The following is a 15,023-nucleotide window of genomic DNA, read 5'->3' as shown; positions in this document are numbered from 1 at the left end:
ACACAGGGAGGTTACTTCTAAGGTTTTCTAACTCCATATTGCCTTATTATACAATTTTGCATGTAAACATGAGCCTTGGGAGATAGAAGGTCTTGGGAGTTAGAAAAAAAAAAAAGTGGTTAACTTCCAATGATGCAGAAATTCATTGAAGCTTGGCTTCAGAATTCATGAGCTGGAGAGAAAACTATACTGAATTCTGATGCTCTTTAGGGATTATTCTTCCAATTAGTTCCCATTACCTTTAGTGTTCTTTGACTCCTGTTCCTGTCTTCAAGACCTTCAAGATATCCATCTTCTTTGGTTCTTCCTTTCGGTGCCTCCTACTTTGTCATTTGAGGAAGAGATGAAATTCAGAAACACTGACTACATATGCCCACTTTTTAGTCAAGTGCTTCATTTGACTCTTGGTCATCTTTCTTCCTATGTAATTTCCTTCTTCCATATTATTTTCCTTCTTCCATATGCTTTCCAATAATAATGCTTTCCAATAGCTTTTCTATCCCTTCACTTTCTTTCCCATTACCATATTTTTTCCTCTTTCTATTTAAATTTAATAACCTAGATTGCTTTTTTTCCAGTCCTTGTTATCAACCTTTCCATCCCAATCATCTTCTAATTTATTTTAGCAGTCAATACAGACTCCTTAATGCCTCTCAGTAATTTGTATGTGCTTCAGCTCATTATTCATGTTCCCACCTTTTTTACTTTCTTTTTATAGTTTGCCTAGCTAACCTCAAATTCTTACTCAGCTCACTAGAATATATTTCCCTTTACTGTTTCCTTCACATCTTCAAGCAACCACTTTCCTTACAACTCAGATCTTTTCTCCCAGTCTTCACACAATTTAAAGAAAATCTTTTAATGGGATAGGATTTTTTTTTTCTTACACCTTAAAAAGTGTATGGGACTTTTGTTACTGCTTGTAGAACTTGTCAGAGTAATCTGGAAAACTTTACAGATGAAGGCAACCTTCTAAGTTTTTCAGTAAAGAAAGAAATGTAGCATATGTCATACTGAGAGCTCACATATTGGGGTAAATAGAAAAACTAGACATCCTCCCCCAGCAACTTAATTCCCATAGTCTGCTCTCTTTCTGACATAACAATGTGCCTCCCTTCCTGCTAAACAGCAGTGGTCCCATGCCACTGCAGATATTTACAATAAGGCAAATGTATTACAGTAAAACTGACTTATTTATTGCCAGTACAAGGTCTTGTAGAGGTCAAAGAATGCCATTAACATTGAACTTGAGAATCTGATGGTTTCAGTGCTCCCCAACTCAATTCAATTTTATAGAAATGAACTAAACTTCACACAGAAAATATTTAGCAAGCAACATAATGCAAAGTCTCAGATGCAAAATTGATGCAGCATAACAAAATGGATTTTATGTGCTGGAAAAATGTACTTGGTGTCATATAAAGCTTAAAATCAGACAATCCCTCAAATTTTATAAGACCAGTTGTCAGGAATACTTTTTAACTGTATTGCCACACAAATGAAATATTTACACATGCAGGATAGGATTCATAAGCATGCTGACCTTAATAACTTCACATAATCATACGCTGCTGGAGAGCCTAGAGAGAAACAATACTGTGCTGATTACAGTCAGGCCATTTATTAAAGTGCTGGTGGGGTTCAATAACACCCTTCCAATAAAACAATTTAATAGAAATCAAATGTGTAAATTATCATCCTGCCCAAATCTTCTTCCCAAATGGTCTTGTACATGCCACAGTCATGCTCCATTAACAATGAATTAGGTAATTATATGTGATTGTCAGGCAACCATAAGATTCCCAGAATTTACAGGAAACAATCTCTTCCTACAAGGATTATATACACACAAGGAAGTGAATGCCTTGATTTGTTTCTCTGTGCATTCTGAGATTAACTTGAGCAAAATGTAACTCAAAATATGCATCAAAGCAGTTCTATAATTTCTCTTCTTCTCACACAGAAGTGAACAAAACCAATAATAAAAGATGCATTCTACCTGTAAAGAAAAGCAATGAATGAAAAATTATTTTGAAATCCAGTTGTGGTGGGTACTGAGGAGGTAAGATGTTTTGGGGCTAGTTTCTTGTTGCCTGGGTAAGTGTTCAGACCATTACCTTGTTAGCTAAAATTTCCTTCTGTGGCCAATTTACACTATAAGGAATGTATGTCTACAGTTTCATTGGAGACAGATCAGGCATCCCCAGAAATTCCACTTTCTTACTGGGTCCCAGATGGGATTAAGAGGGATAAAAGTGTCTAGATGTTCAGTCCCTATGTTATTGTGGACTACATTTTTGGACACAGATTTTAGATGTCAAAATCCTTTTACAGATACAGCCCTTGACATATTGATATATGTGATTGAAATAAACCACTGTTGATAATCCAACAGCTAAATAAATTTTGGTCCTAATCTAAAATAACCAGACTGAATGACTAGGAAGCTTTCCTGCAGATTTCTGTGGATAGAGCTTTCTGAAGGGTTCTGTTGTTTGTGCCAAGCGCTTTTAATTGTTCATTACCAAATGAAAACTGCTAGTTAATAGTTCCTTAGCTCTTCAGTAGGCCTTTGAGGTTCAAATTATTTTGTATTGTAGTTCATTGCATTTCACTATATTCCTCACCTAGCAAGTTAAAATTCATAAACAATCTGCCCAGTTTCTTTCAAACAGTGACTAGCACTGCTTTTTTGCATATATATCTGAGAAACACCATACTAATATACACAATATTCATGAAATATTGAAAAGCACATTTTTAACAGAAATCAAGTGAATATTACGTCTTCCATAATTCTGAAGCATTTCCTTCCATTCCCCACTCTTCTATATGCGTTCATGCCCTTCACAATGCTATGGATTAGTTTATGTCTAATAGTCCCAAAAATTTAGACTGTATGTATTAAAGCTGTTCAGTAAGTTTTTGATTATTTTTCTCTGCTTTGTATATTCTGCATTTAGGCATAAGCAATTATTTTCAAAAAAGCTTTTCTGATTTTAGATGCATGCATTTCTTTAGTACCAGCTCATATGATTTTCACTGGGCACGAATCCAGTCTTTGGAGATGATTCAACATACGTCCAGAAACCAAGACAATCACAGTCAGATTCAAATTCTGGAAAATCCTGGATTATTCAGACATGTCCAACTAATGCAAGATTATTGCAGCTGTAGTAGACATGGACATTTGATCAGAAACCATAAAACTGAAAGGTGAATAACAAAATACTTGCATTTCAAGGCCAGATTGGGTGGTGTTCAGAACAACTGGTTTAGTTGAAAATGTCCCTGCCCACAGCAGGAGTGTTGGAACTAGGTGGTCTGAAAATTCCCCTCCCAACCCAAATCATTCTACGATTCTATGATATTTCCAACATGAAAATGCCTAGAAAGATTTTACTTTTTGTCCTTCTCATTCTGGTTAGTGATGTTTGGAAAGAATCTTTAATAAACCACATCTTCTTGATACATTGTACAAGTTTGGCTAAGGTTTCGCTTCTGTGATTGTCTGTGTGATTAGAGCAGCATCCCACAGTTCCCTGGGATGTGGACCCAGTTTGGGAGGGCCTTGGTCAGGCAGGGCAGAGCTGTGGGGAGTGAGGAGCTTGCCCTGCTGCAGTGCCAGTGATACCACTGATGAACCTGGCAGGGGACAGAAGGGGAAACAGGTCTCAGTGGTACCTCAGGGCCCTGGTAGCAAGTAGGGAAAGACAGAGGTGGTTGCATGCACCCAAATTTACTGGTAATTCTTAGCATCTCTCACCTACTCTGCAATGAAAGGTTACCTGAATTACCTGAAGCTCCACAATGATGTCTCTGTCTCTGTCTGATCTTTGCACTTTTTGGTGCTCTTTTATCATGTCTCTCACTACAGTCTAGTGAGAGATACTGGATTTATTACTCCCAGTGAGAGCTAGGTTTCTTTTAATACTATTATAAACAATTGTTTCTGTTATTCTATTTGAGATTCCTACTCATGGGTACCTTCCTAGAACTTGCCCAAAATGGTTTTCAGTGAGCCTAAAGTGAGACTTTCTGCTTTTAATCACCTAATATTGAAATGGTGGGTTTTGTTGTTTATTGTCCCTATAATACCTGAGAAACTCACTTGCCACATATTTGCTAATCATGAATTCATCTAATTTCTCTGCTAGCTACTTAAGAAGTTTTGACTGAAAGACTCCAATGTTTTGCTAGCAAAATTTAAGTAATTTTTCATTACTGATTTTTTGTGTATATTAAAAGAGTAAATATCATAATCTAACTACAGGTGGTAGCAAAAATAGAGAGTTATAAATCAGATTAGGCTGTTTTTTTGTATTTTGTATTTCAACTTAAACTTGTTGAGGTAGTCTCATTCACAGATTAGGATTTGTTGAATAAACAGTTATGAATCACCGGCTCTGGCACCAAGTTTAATAAAGTTGGACTGGTACCGACAACAATGACCTGCTTTTCAAAATAAACTTCCAGTAGATCCTTGCTAGTGTTTCTCCAAGTTTCCTTCAATGTCAGGATGAATTAGTCAATACGTGATACTCTGAATCCCATGTAAGCTTCAGAACTGGGTGAAAAGTAATCTGGCTCAGGCGCAGGTCTATGTTGAGCTGCAGTAGATGCACTTCTAGCTGCACTCCAGCTAATCAGCCAGGAGATAGCACAGGTATCTCACAGAGCAGTCAGCCACCCAAGCTGACTGTCAAATGAGTTGGCTTGCATCAGTGAAGTAATAACTGCTATAACCATACAGCAAAAGCAAGTTCAGTTAAGCTTCCATTGTCAGAGATGGAAAAGAGCTCAAAATAATTCTGTCGCCTCTCTGTTCAACTTTTGTTGGGATACAAGTATTGTTCAGTCTGTTACTTCAGAGCGATGTACTTAACATTCCCATGATGAATTTAGGTAACATGACCCAGGGGTTGGGGGGGTGAACACACACGCACACATATAGACACAGCTCCCTGTTCCCTGATAACTCAAACATTCTGATGGAGGCTGGCTTTGAGCTCTTCTGCTGGATTTCTTTCCTCCACAATACTGCTTCTCTGTTCAGATTGAATACATCTAATTTAGTGCCATTTTTAATGAAATATTCCCACTTTGCTGTTCAAGCATGTGAATCTTGGAGAACTCTTAACAGGTTGTCTGCTGCCTTTAAGACTTTTCTATCTGCCTCAGTACTAAAGAAAAAAAATCTAAACTTACCTACTGGAGTTGCTATGACACTGGTTCAAATTTTCATTTCATGGTTTTTATATATCCTTTGTAATTTTTCAACAACAAAAGACAGAATTCTGACTTCTAAGATGCTGGATAGTTGATTTTGGCTTATATTTTGATACATTGATATATTTAAAACTCTATCTCATATCCTAAAGGATATAATTCAGTTTAAGTAATTTTAATTTTAAAATATGGTATTTATAAACCATCAAAGGGCTGTTTCTCAGGAAATACTCTTTTTATATGAGTCTTAATATGCAAAATTCAAACAATGAATACATGGTTCTTTCCTTATAACTTAGTGATTCAACAATGAATGGTTTTATATTAAGTTTGTTGTATATATTCTTACATGTTTTAAGTGAAAGAAGCACACAATAATTTATGTTGGAAGAGACCCTCAAGATCATGGAGTCCAGCCATTAACCCAGCATTGCCAACTCCACCACTAAACCATGTTTCTAGGCATCATGTCTACATGTATTTTAAACACCTCTTAAAATAGGGCAAGAAGTAGGAATTGGGGATCTACAGTTTGATAACTTTCTATGATGAAACAACTGTTTTGGTAAGTGAAGGCAGACCAGTGGATATTGTCTACCTTGACTTCATAAGGCTTTTGACATTGTGTCCCATAAAATCGTAGAAGCACAGAATTGCTTAGAATGGTTTGGAACTAGGTAAACTTTAAGGTCCCTTCTAACCCTCACACCATGGGCAGGGACATCTTCTGCTGGATCAAGTTAATCAGATGTCCAAAGAGATGTTGAAGCAGGATGAGTGAGAGTGAGGACTGAAAACTGGCTTAAGGGCGTAGCTCAGAGGGTTGTGATGAGTGGTAGGAAGTCTAGTTGGAACGACTAACTAGAAGTGTCTCACTTGGGTCTATACAGTGTCCTGTACTGTTCAGCTTCTGCAGTAATGATCTGGATGATCTGACAGAGTGTACCCTCAGCAGGTTTGCAGATGATGGCTGAAACACCATCAGTGCTGCACCAGGGTGATCTCAACAGGCTGGAGAAACGGGCTAATAGGAACCTTATTCAGGTCAACCGACATAGGAAGTACAAAACCTGGGGAGAAACAATCTGATGCACCAGAACGTGTTGAGAGCTGATCATCTGGCTGCATAGGAAAAACAGCTGGCAACAAATTGAGGAAGGTTCCCCTCTACTCCACCAGGCCAAAATTGGAGTACTGTGCCTAGTTCTGGGCTTCCTAATACAAGAGAGACGTGGACATGCTGGAGATAGTCCAGTGGAAGTCCGCTAAGAGAGAGCTGAGATTCTTCAGCCTGAAGAAGAGGAGCTCAGGGGGAAAACTCAGCAATGCATAAACATGTCTGAAGGGAGTCAATCTCTTTTCAGGAGTATCCAGTCACAGGACAAGGGCAACAGGCACAGACAGGAACACAGATTTGGCCGGCATGTCAGGAAGCAGAGGGTGCCTGCGCATTGCCAGAGATTGCCCATAAAGGTTGTGGAGTCTCCATTGTTGGAGATGTTCAAAAGGTGCCCTGGGCAACCTGTTCTAGGGGGTCCTCCTTGAGCAGGAGGTTTGGACCAAGTGACCTCCAGAGGCCCCTTCCAACCTCAACTGTTCTGTGATTTGCTAAGCCAGATGTAGGGCATTTCTGGTGGACTGTAAGAGGAGCAGCTTGTGGTTCACTGAATCACACTAATTTTTATGAATCCTATTCAGTTTTGATGAACTGGAATTTTCCAGCCAGATTTGCTGATGAGCTAAGATTTGAGGAAGCTTTAACATTACTGATACCATGAAAATTTTTTCTTTGGCTATTCTAAATATACAGTGTGAACTCCTGACAACTTGGAGGTTTGAAAGCCAGGCATACAGATATAAGATAGAGACAAAATGAGTAAGTTGTAGTAAACCCGTCAAATGTCTTCTAGGAAACTCTAACACAAACAAAGTTTTATCAGAAACAATTGGTGTATTTTAAGGAAAAAAAGTTTCAATATTTCACAGACTCCTTTAATTTCATATCATGAAAACACAGAGTATTCCCAGTGCTGTATTTCCTGCTGAGTGCCTTTCAAGAACTGGAAACCTTGCCTCAGTACTTTTTATTTTCAGAAATGACCTCCCTGATTTAGACATATGTTACTACTAAAGTAAGCGCATCTTGTTCCACATCTCTTCTATAAATCCACAGAAAAGGTCTCAAATTTTTGAGTATAGCAAAACAAGAAGTTTTCTGCTGTGTTGGAAAATAAGAGCACAGTAACTTTCTCTGGATAACATGTAACCAAGTAAAGCAACAGCTGGATGAAAAGGCAAGCTATGGCTTCCTGTTGAATGGAAAGAATTTAAATCAGAATTTGTAAAATACAGTGCAGTATTGGACAAGCTCATAGGAACAAGAAAAAGCCAAATAAAAGCCAAAAAATGTAAATTTTCACATATTTCTGGAAGACAATATCCCAATTTTACAACTTTCCCATAAGAAATTATTTCCTCCAACCCAATTTGACCCATATGCATTTGGGTCAGTGCTAGAGAAAACCTGCCAAATGTTACTTCAAATTTAAAAAGTTGGGAATACAATTCTTGCTACAACTGCAGATTGAAGAAACAGAAAGAGAATCTTAGCATAAGCCAGGAACAGAGAAACATAACCCTGTAAGAAAACAATATTCCATAATTATTCTAAATTTTTATCCAGTCATCCTGTGCTGTGAAAAAGATTACAGCAACTATGAGAACCTTCCAGATGTAGATGATTGTCAGTGCATGTTCTGTCCTACAAAATGTACTGTAAAATATATTGTAACTAAGGCAGATTCAAAATGTAACAAATAGTTTTAGCTATGTTGAAAGAGGAAAATAATTCTTAAGTTTCAAAGAAATTTTAGACATCCAAAGTAAAAACTGATTTTCATACAATTTTTTACAAACTCTGCATTTCTGGTAAGTAGGATTTTTTTTTTTTTTTTTTTTGGCTGCACAGCTTGACTATCTAGTCAATAGTTTGAGACATTAACATAAACTCATTTCTCAGGTTTTGATATGGTAGCAGAATTATCCAATTGCATAGGAATTTGTGAGTCAGAAGGAAGCACCATAGAGTAACAAATGTTATATTAGAATAGATCTAATTTTGGTTGGTAGCTCAGTCACTTCACAGTTCTGCTCATTTACAGCTAAAAAATCATAATAATTTTCTACCATCTTTAGTTTGTGAGACTGCATTATAGATGTGGAAAAAACAGGTATGAATAGAAGCTAGTGTAAATGTAAAGAGCATACAGAAACATAGAAATAAATTAACATGAATATGGCGTACAGCTCCCAGTTTAAACAAGCTATGCTCTGCTTTTTGAACTCCAGTAGAAGTGAGATTTATCCATTCCTTATGCGGGACTCATTCTGATGAAAGCAACTTAATTAATACAGAATAGGAAACCTTCTCTCCAGAATAGGATATCTAGTAGATAAAGCTGTGTGATGTATATGTAATAGAAGGCTGGAAGAGCCAATGGGAGTCAGGGTAGGAAAGTACATGAAAAGCTGTGTACATGCATTTATTTATTTATTTATGTTGGCAATTTATATATTTTGATGGCTAAAGATATAGTTATCAGGTGGATGATTAGAAACATCAAACCTTAGCTTGTTTGCAAACCAGATTTTTTTCTGTTTATAGAAATTTGAAACAATGAAGCAATAAATGTTTTATTTATGATGAAAGAAAATATTCTCCTGATAATCATATGAAGTCATAACTCTTTTAACTGTATCTTTAATGATTTTCTAAATCTTCTTAAATATGATATAAACTATGAAACCTCTCTTTTTTTTTTTTAAGAGGTTTTATAGTTTATTTTACATTTGGACTAATTTGTCAAAATACTTATTTTTTTATTGAGAAATATTTTTGTTCCTTTGAAATCTTGTCAGCTTTTAGAAGGATAAATTACAACATTTACTTTCTGTAGAGAGTACTTGATGAAAATACTGAGATTTGAGTCTGTGCCTGAGACAGACATTCTTATTTTTATTTAGAGATAAACTTAGATTTAATACAGTATGATAGTTTCTGGGCAACTGAGAAAGATCATAACAATCTTAAATCACCAATCTGAGTTATCTGAAGCAGCACTGTATTTACCTTATTTATTGGCACAAGCTGTGTTATTTTATTCTTTGGCCATTCTATTTCACATGTCAAAACCAGATATATCTATTTTCTTTATGACCACCCTACAATGCAACCTAGCAGTAATAGAAATTAATTTCCTCCTGTGGCCAATCTATCTGATTTATCATTTGTTGAAGTGAAGCTGTACTTCTGGATTAGGTAATTTAGGATCTCCATGTGACACAAAGGAGTGGCTCACAACAAAGGTGTCATATAAGCAATGCCCTAACAAAATATTTGTACCGTGATAAACTTCAACCATATTGGTAACATTAAGAATTCCATTGAGAATATTTGGCCATTTGAATATAAGGGTGAGCAGAACCATGGCCATAAATTGAACTGTTATCATAAACTACTAAAATTTTTTGCTGTTTCACAGAGAGATACAACTTTTCATAACAAATAGAAGATTATAATAATTATTCATTATTTTTATTTCATAATAAATAAAGAAATTAATTTTTTTTCACACATATTGTATAACTGAAGGTAAATATTTAATACTCTAGTATAACAGTTTACAACTCAATTTTTTCATTCTGGAAAACTGCAACATAATTTCATAAAAGCAGTAATGTATTGTAGCTTGTTCTGTGATGTCATTATAAGACAAAAATTGGAAATTTTCCTTCTATATGTTGGCATAATAAGTAAATGTGACAACAAACACAGAGCAAACAAGTAAGAGTTAAATCAAGATAGATAGTTAATATTGAAAAAATAATTTTAGCGTAATATTTATTCAATATGTTTCACATTTGTTAGTAGTTTCTCCCTTTTAATAAATATTCATATTCTAAATAGTCTCAAAAGAAGGTTACTGAGGTAGCTTGATACAAATCTAAAAAATTAAACCCAAACTAGGAAGTGACCTAAGAGTCAGTCTTATGATAGTTAAAATGTTCTTTTTGGCAATTTACATTCATTGATGGAGTCAGAAAGAAATTGTTCTGAAACCCCTATGTGTACGTATTTACAAACACAGCTCATTCAGTGTCATTCAGTGTCATTTCACTCTAATCTGCCCCCAGGCATCTGTTAACAAGAACCTGGGCTACCCTCGCTTTCTGGGGTGCATTGTAGCAAGGGTAAGTCTTATTTATCTGACCTTTTGGGGAGTTTAAGTCTTGTTAGGAGCCCTTTCTGTCTACAAGCTTGAATAGGCACAGTAAAACACTAGTTCCTTAAGGAGTTGCATAAGTGAACTAAAGTGCTTTGAGGTCTGGTGACGTGAGTTTTAACACTTTTCTTACCGAGACAGCCATAGTGTCACTTGACATGGGTCAAAGGAATGAGAAAGCCTGTTGACAGTCTGTCATAGCAAATTGTCACATTTTGTATTGTGTTTACCTCTTTGACCTCAAAACACTTCATTTGTTGCCTTCAAGGGGAACACTGCAACCACTGCCTACAAGTATTTGGGGGTTTTCAGACATTATATTTTAGAGGGATGGTGTGACCATTACTACTTCATGAAACTACTTTGGGGTTATTTAATGAAATAAATAGAAATAGAAATAGAAATAGAAATAGAAATAGAAATAATAGAAATAGAAATGAATAGAATATTTCTCTTGGAAGGGACCTACAATGATCATCTTGTCCAACGGCCTGACTGTTGAAGGGCAGACAAGAATTTAAAACATTGTTTTAAGGGCATTGTCCAGATGCCTCTGGTAGGTTCTTGTCTCCTTAACTTTCAGCTTTTGAAACCCCAACTCTTGGAAACCCCAAATTCAAATAATGTAATAATTTGTAATCCTTAAGCTTTTAACTGCTTTTTATTTTATAAAAAACCTAGATACATGTCTCAACAAATAAGTTTAGTTGATTAGTTTACCCACTAAAGCTAAATAGGAAAAGTTCCTATGTGTTTCAGTGACAGCAATAATAAGCTTAACGTTTTATTATTCTTGGGTTTTGCACAAGCTGAATTCAAGTAAAGTTTAAATCATGATAGATGTTTTGAAACAGACTGCAGGAGCTATGAACAATATAATTAGAACTTTTAATTTTGTGTTTCTAAGGTATTTCTCATTAGAATACATATTCTTCTAATTTTCAGAAATTAATTTGTTAATAAAGGAATACTTGAATGCACTGTGCATAAGAAATTACCATCCTGACTAATTATGTCATGTGCACATATAGTAAGCTGCTACAGGAGGGAAAACTGCGTGGAAAAATTTATATTACTTTGTGCTAATGATAGTTTGAAGGATCCATATTTTATTAAAATATTTTAAATGCATGTGTGACCTATGGAATTTTATATTCCATATCTTTATTTTTATTTCATATATAGATTTCATAAACACTCCTGTAATTTTTATGTTGTATAATGTAAATTTTCTTACTTACATAACATTTTAGTTGCCCTGTGTAATTTCTCGTCATAAGCAGTTTCTCAGAATACCTACTAAAATGGATACAGGGATATTTTCAATAATGTTTGTAGGAGCAAGATCGTAGGAAAGTAATATTAACCTTTTGTGGAAGCTATATAAATAATCTGTTTACACTGGAGAAAATGTTCTTTTATTGTCATACTGTGTTATAAATACGGGCCAACTTTTTTCTAAAAATTATTGTCCTCTGAACTGCTCTTCAAAATGTGTGTGTGTAGGTGTTTTATAGTGGACTTGATTTTAGTCTGCAAGAGAGTGTGTAATCCAAAAGTTTGTCTCTGTGTTAATAATTGATATTGCTTTTCTCATTTTCAACTGAGGCTATATCAGAGAAATAGGAAATCTAAATCTATTTTAAAATTTTATCAAAATAAGTATACTGTAAGCTAAGCTTAAATTTTTCTGCTTTGGAAAGATAACCTGACTGTAAATAGCAGTTGGTTTTGGAATTCCTGTATGCCTGCTTATGCCACTGAATCAGGCAGTCTTTTCTGACCATTAAAATTCTATATGATGTAGCTAAGTCCAGTAATTTATTGAAGTGTAATGAAAATAAGATATACATTATATATAAAACATACATACAATTATGCTTAATAATGAGCTTTGAAATTCATTCTGACTGAGAAGGGGAAAGCAGAAGAAGGGAATGGACATCAAGTCTTGTTCAATAGACTCGTGTGGTTCAGATTACTTCAATGGTTTTTCACTGATTTATACCAGCTGAAGTGCTGGCTGTGCTTACACTATTCTGAAATTCAGTGGACCTTTTTCAAATTTCAGCTTTCAGTTTAGATTTCACACCAAATAAATGCAAAATCCATCATGGCAAGGAAAACTCTGATAATAAATACCATAAAGTTGGTCCACCATGATGAAATGGACAATGTGTCATAAGCATGCATCTAAAACTGTCCTGTTTCAGGAACAATGTGTCAAAAGAATGTATGTAGGCAATCGCCACAGAGGTCACAAAATTGTTGTTGTTTAGAATACATATATGACATTCTGTAATGTCCCAGCAGTTACAGGAGATTAGAAATCAGTTGGAATATCACATAATGAAAATTATTTTTCTGTGAAATTATATAAAAAAATCAGCTTTTGAATTCTGTGTGGTGTGCAGACGTTTATGTTTATATTATATATTATTAATTGGACTTTTTGAAACCTGTGGGAGATCTGCCTTTACCTTGAATGATGCCAGAGTTTCACCCCAGTGTCAAAGATTTGTCAGAATGCCTTTAAATATCTTTCTGTGCCAGAATGAAATGCCTTGGAGGATTTGATGGGTTTAAAAGATTCATGGAGTTTGTTCAAGAATGATTAAGTGACTATGCTAAATAAATACTATTCATTTATGTTTGGCAAGGTAATCTCATTCATACCCTCAGGCTAATGAAAGCTGAGTTAAGAATACATAGAGCACTTACATGCACAGTGCAGGGGGATTTGAGGGTCATTGGCATCTATTTGAACATTGAAATATCAGTGCCCAGGACAAATTGTTTCATTAACCTTCTCATTCCCTAATTCACAGATTAGTTATCATGTTTTTGTCTTACTTACTCCTTCCTTCTGGCCAAAACTATGATTTCAACCCCACCACATTCATAAAACAAGTTTTCTTTTAATGTTCTACATTGCTTTCATTGATGCTGGCAGTACCTTTTAAGCTGCCTTCTTATTCAGATCTCTTACAGAATATCCTCTTTCTATTCAGTTTCTACTGAATATTGTTCCGTATTGATTAAAAAAAAAAAATTAGAGAAATAATTGAACTGGTATAACTGGTATAATAAATAGTGACATAATCAGAGAGAAAAGTGATAGAGCAAAAGAAAAGGAAATAGAGGAAGAAAGGAGAAAAGAGTGGTCAGATGGCAGCAAATGGATACATTTACAGATACACAGGAAAAAAAACAATGAAAGAAGACAAAAAAGAAAGACCTCTTCTTAAGAAAGAAGGACCTAGAAACTAGTGACAAAACACCTAGCAAAACCAAGCTCAGGTATGAGCAAATTATGCAGAACTGATCTATTTTTGAAGATTAAACAAAAAAAGTGAGAGGAAAAGGAAACTGACCAGAACAGATCTGAGATTGCACAGACATCAAGTTCTGGGCCACTGAACTTAAAATTTATATGTAGTGGAGACTAGCAAGTAAACAAGAAGTTTGTTGCTGTAAATTAATTAATTTTCTCACATAAAATGGAAATAAAAAATTAAATTTATTGCAAAGAGTTTTGGAAAGTTTTGAAATTTGAATGAAGATGGTGAAAAGGGAGATAAAATTCAATATAGTTAAAGGCAGCACACATTCAAAAAAAAGATAAAAAAGGGTTATCCATTCTCAGGGCAATAACTGAAGCTATGAGAGAGAATTGTATGAAAACATCAGGTCACCACTCAGGAGCAATCCCAAAAACCCAATCAAAAGTTAGAAAGTAAGCAGAAGGGACAACATTTAGTATATGCTCCAATACAAGATCAGGGAATATTAATGAAATTGTCAGGCAACAGGTCACTTTTTCACATATCATTTGGAAAGCCAAAATTTTGTGGAGGTTCAAAAAGCAAAGAGATGCATTAATGAAAGAATATGTATTAATTGAATAGGAAATCTGATATATTAGCTTTGAATCAGTTCCAGTTGTGTGATGAGGTGTTTTAGTAGAGTCGTTCTTCAAGGACTGAAGTGTCACGGATTCTGCTTGGACACTGTGCTGAAGACCAATCAGTAGTTCTTTATTATATTTGCTTTATATTTTTTTTCTCTACCCTATTCAAATGGTCATTCAGGACAGAAGGAATTCAAATGCCTCTCTAACACTTCTGATGTTTAAACTTTGTAGTTTAAGTATGATGTAGGCACACAGTTTGTGGTGATTGGGAGTGGGGCTGTGGCCCAGCCCCATCCCCAGTGGGCACAGCTGTGAGCAGCACTGACAGCAATGAGCCATGGAGTGCCCAGGGGCACTGACCAACCACCAAGGGGAGCAGAGGGCACTCAGGGGCAATGCATGAACTTGAGGGGTATAAAAGGCTGGGCTAAACACCCAGAAGGACCCATGCCTGCAGACTTCTGATGTGGTGTGGTGTTACTCTGTATGGGCAGATGCTTAAAACCTTCTGAAATTGTGTGGTGATACTCTGTGTATTGTGGCCATTTCAACTGTGGCATATGCTGTGAGAATATGAGACAAAAATGCATTTGCACACA

This window comes from Pyrgilauda ruficollis, unplaced genomic scaffold (genome assembly GCF_017590135.1).
Source record: "Pyrgilauda ruficollis isolate IOZ18807 unplaced genomic scaffold, ASM1759013v1 scaffold5, whole genome shotgun sequence".
Classification (NCBI taxonomy): Eukaryota; Metazoa; Chordata; class Aves; order Passeriformes; family Passeridae; genus Pyrgilauda; species Pyrgilauda ruficollis.
The sequence above is the reverse complement of the archived record's forward strand: the minus strand, read 5'-3'. Positions refer to the sequence as shown.